Source organism: Neovison vison, chromosome 9 (assembly GCF_020171115.1).
Source record: "Neovison vison isolate M4711 chromosome 9, ASM_NN_V1, whole genome shotgun sequence".
Taxonomy (NCBI): domain Eukaryota; kingdom Metazoa; phylum Chordata; class Mammalia; order Carnivora; family Mustelidae; genus Neogale; species Neogale vison.
In genome coordinates, this window is record NC_058099.1 from 42,519,330 (window position 1) to 42,524,139 (window position 4,810).

The following is a 4,810-nucleotide window of genomic DNA, read 5'->3' on the forward strand; positions in this document are numbered from 1 at the left end:
CTCTCAAATAAATAAATAAAATCTTAAAAAAAATAAAAATAAAAAAATACTATTATCCTTCATTCTACAGATAAGGAATATGAGTACGGAGAGAGGAAATCAGATAAACAAAAGGTATGTTGCTGGGAAAAACCATGCAGAAAATCATGGTATATCTCTCCTCTTCTGGTCATGTTACCAATCCTGTACTGGTGTTTTACCTGCTGAGATATCCCTATTTTAATTAATTGTCAGACTGAAGTCTTTTCACCCTAACAACAGACGGAGTAGAGGGAACAGCCATCCATATATGAGGAGACATCTCCTCTGGCTGGATGCTGGGTCCCAGAGCCCGCACCACCCTCTTCCTTCACTGCAAGTATGAACACAACTTCTCTGTCAACCCGGATTCCACTTATGGCAGAAAATGTGAAGAGTTCCTTCTGTTGGCATGAAAAAGTCCCCTCTTGTTGGACTGTTCACTCAGACTGTGATTTCACACTGGGAAAATGAGTAATTACTTGTTGTCAAGCTATACGTTCATTTCCTGAGAAAATGGAAGTTGGCACTTTCTTCCCCGTTTCTCAATGCCTGCCCTGGCATGAATAACGTTGCTTCGCATTTGTGTAGTGCTTTGGGTTCATAAATGTCCCTCACATACTGTACCTGGTCTTCAAAATCAACCTTAGAGGTTAGTTCACATATTATCAACAAATATTTATGAAGTGCCTGCTATGTGTCAGGCCTAGGAATGAAACAGGAAATATGACCAATGTTCTCTTTGCCCACTAACCTAGAGGGGACATTACAGTGGGAAATACAAGCCAAAAATAAAACAAAACAGAAAACTAAATATATATTTAGTACAAATACATATTTTATATATTATAGTACAGAATTGTATTATACTACAAAATATGGAGTTATTTAAAAAAAAAAAAAAAAAGAGGGTCACCTGGGTGGCTCAGTCAGTTAAGCGGTTGCCTTCAACTCAGTTCATGATCTCAGGGTCCTGGGATCAAGTCCTATGTCAGGCTTCCTGCTGACGGAGCCTGCTTCTCCCTCCCCCTCTGCCTCTCTGCACCTGCCCCCTGCCAACTGTGGTCTTTGTTTCTCTCTCAAGTAAATAAGTAAAATCTTCATAAATAAATAAATAATTTTTAAAATACAATAAAATAAAAAATATAACTAAGCATAACATGGAGAGACCTACTTTGGAGAGGGGATTAGTCAAGGCCTCTCTGTGAAGGTGATGTTTGATGAGAAATAGGTTCCCCTGTAAAGTTTGGGGTGGTGCCTCCCATTTAGAGGAATCAGCAAGTGCAAAGGTGGTATGTGCAAGGAGGCTGGGAATGGTAGGAAAAGAGTTTGGCACCTTCTGTGAACTACCAGGAGGCAAATTCCTACTGGAAGGCAAATTCCTCTGGAAAACTAGGAACAAGGGGGTTGGAGACTTGAAATGAAGTTCCAGAGGAAAGCAGATAGTAGATTATACAGGGCTGGTGCTTAGAGGTTATGTATGAATGCTTTTCTTCTCAATGCAGTGGAGGGGTGCCTGGGTGGTACAGTTGGCTAAGCATCTGACGCTTGGTTTCGGCTTGGGGACTATGATCTCAGGATCGTGAGATCAGCCCAGCTTTGGCCTCCGCACTCCATGTGGAGTCTGCTTGAGATTCTTTCCCTCTCCCTCTCCCTTTCCCTGTGTTTCCTCCCCCTGATCACATACTCTCTACAAATAAATAAATAAAATCTAAAAATAAACAAATAAATGCAATGGAAAGAGGTGACAATGTTATGGTCATTTTACAGGTGAGTAAAATTAAGCTCAGAGAGATTATGTGTCTTGTCTGAATTCTTAGACCTGGGAAGCATATAGCTCCATCCCAGGTCTCTCCATTCCTTTCTTTTTTATCCAGATATGTGACAAGTGCATGCTAGATGCCACACACCTCACTACTGGGTAGATAAGATAGTTGTTGTTGTTGTTGTTGTTTTTAAGATTTATTTTATTTATTTATTTGACAGACAGAGATCACAAGTCGGCGAGAGGCAGGCAGAGAGAGAGGAGGAAGCTGGCTCCCCGCAGAGCAGAAAGCCCAATGCAGGGCTCGATCCCAGGACTCTGGGATCATGACCTGAGAGGTGAAGGCAGTGGCTTAATCCACTGAGCCACCCAGGTGCCCCAGATAAGATAGTTTTAATCACATTTGGATTAAGTCTGGAAGTGGGAAATGGCTGTGTGAACAAATGCAATAAAATATGACTGGCGCTTTGTCCAGAAGTCTCTACAAAATACAGAGGAGACTTGAGGAGGGGAGAAGTCAGTTTTATGTGGGTTAGGCAAAGAGAATCAGAGAGTTAGCACTGAGCTCAGTCTATAAGATGGATATTTATAAGGAAAATGGGAGTAGAAAGGATCATCAAAGCAGGGTGAACACAGATAGAATTATACAGCCTGGTAGATGCTGGAAATAGCAAGCTACTTCTGGCATGGAGTGGGTGGGGGGCTTGACAGTAGGGCTGAAAACAGAAATTTCAAAGGCCAGATCATGAGCCCCTGGCATTGCAAAACACCCAACTCTTGATTTTTGGCCCAGGTTGTGATCGCACGGTCATTAGATAGAGCTCCGAGTTGGGTTCCACAATTAGCATGGAGTCTGCTTAGGACTTTCTCTCCCTCTGCCACCACCCCACCTCCACGCTCTCTCTATCTCTTTCAAATATATAAATAAGTCTTTGGGGAAAAAAAAAAAAAAGATCCTCTCCCTCTCCCTCTGCCCATCCCTACCCCCACAGCTACTTGCTCACGTGTGGTCTCTCTCTCTCAAAAAAAAAAAAAGAAAAAAGAAAGAAAGAAAGAAAAAGAGCCCTTTTACGAAGATGGTGCCAAAAGCAAAGAAGGAAGCCCCTGCCCCTCCCAAAGCCGAAGCCAAAGCAAAGACTTTGAAGGCCAAGAAAGCGGTGCTGAAAGGCATCCACAGTCACAAAAAAAAAAAAAAAAAGAAATAAGTCAAGCAGAGAGAGTCAATTATCATATGGTTTCACTTATTTGTGGAGCATAACAAATAGCATGGAGGACAAGGGGCGTTAGAGAGGAGTAGGGAATTTGGGTAAATTGGAAGGGGTGGTGAACCATGAGAGACTATGGACTCTGAAAAACAATCTGAGGGGTTTGAAGTGGCGGGGGGGTGGGAGGTTGGGGTACCAGGTGGTGGGTATTATGGAGGGCACGGCTTGCATGGAGCACTGGGTGTGGTGAAAAAATAATGAATACTGTTTTTCTGAAAATAAATAAATTGAAAAAAAAAAAAAAGAAGATCCGCACATCACCTAAGTTCCGACGACCCAAGACTCTGCGTCTCTGAAGGCAGCCCAAATCCCCTCGAAAGAGCGCCCCCAGGAAAAACAAGCTGGATCACTATGCCATCATCAAGTTCTCTCTGACTACTGAGTCAGCCATGAAGAATATAGAAGACAACAACACACTTGTGTTCATTGTGGATGTCAAGGCCAACAAGCACCAGATCAAACAGTCTTGAAGAAGCTCTATGACATTGATGTAGCCAAGGTCAACACCTTAATAAGGCCTGATGGAGAGAAGAAGGCATACGTTCGACTGGCCCCTGCCTATGATGCTTTGGATGTTGCCAACAAAATTGGGATCATCTAAACTGAGTCCAGCTGGCTAAATCTAAATACAGTTTTTCATGATAAAAACAAAAAAGAAAGAAAAGAAAAAGAAAAAGAACCTGTAGAGATAAATTGTGGTGGGGGCAAGGAGGGAGCAACGATAGGAAAAGGGAAAAAGGGAGACCCGTTAGAAGATTTGACAAGGTCTAGGTCAAGAGAAAGTGGAGGTGTGAAGAAAGACCATAAGGGTGGGGTGGGAGAGAGGAGAAAAGATTAAACGGACAGGAAAGAGGAAGAAGGTGCTGAACTTGTGACACCGAGTGTTTGGAGAGAGAGAGATAGACACAGGAAACTTAGGGTGGCTTCTAGGTTTTTATGACTTTTGACTCTAAATTCAATACTTCTGAGATTAAGTTTCCCCACCTTCTTTAAAAAAAAAATGTCTTTTATTTGATGCAAACAGTTTAACATGCCTTCTCTGCCAGCTAAGACAAACTCACCAAAGATTATTCATATTTTAAGTTATTTTTAAAAAGAAAATAACATGCTTTTTTATCTGACAAACTGTTGTTTAGAGGACAATGAAACTCTTTACCTAAAGTGATCAGCATAATGTCCTCTACTGAGATAAAAAGCACATTTCCAACTTGCCTCTGGCAGGACAGATATCTATCCAAGCAGAAAACGGAGACAGGTTTTAACAAACAGAATTTTTTTTTTTTTTGCAATTTAAGTTTCTAGTAAAGGAAAAATATTAGTACTCTATTTTAAAAGACAGTTCTCTGTCTGAGATCCTCAGAAAATGTTAACTAATAATTCTCTTTACATTCAGACCTATCTTGACATGCCCTACCACCATCAGAAACACGGCATATATGGAAGCTCAATTTCTATTCTCATATGCTCAAGAAAGAACTTCAGATTCAAGTCTGAGATTTGACTTGAAAGATGTGATCTTAACATACAAGAGACAGCACCTAAGAAAAAACATTTTTTTTTTTTTAAAGATTTTATTTATTTATTTGTCAGAGAGAGAGGGAGAGAGAGCGAGAGCACAGGCAAACAGAGGCAGAGTTCAGAAGCAGGCTCCCTGCCAAGCAAGGAGCCCAATGTGGGACTCGATCCCAGGACTCTGGGATCATGACCTGAGCTGAAGGCAGCTGCTTAACCAACTGAGCCACCCAGGCGTCCCAGAAAAAAC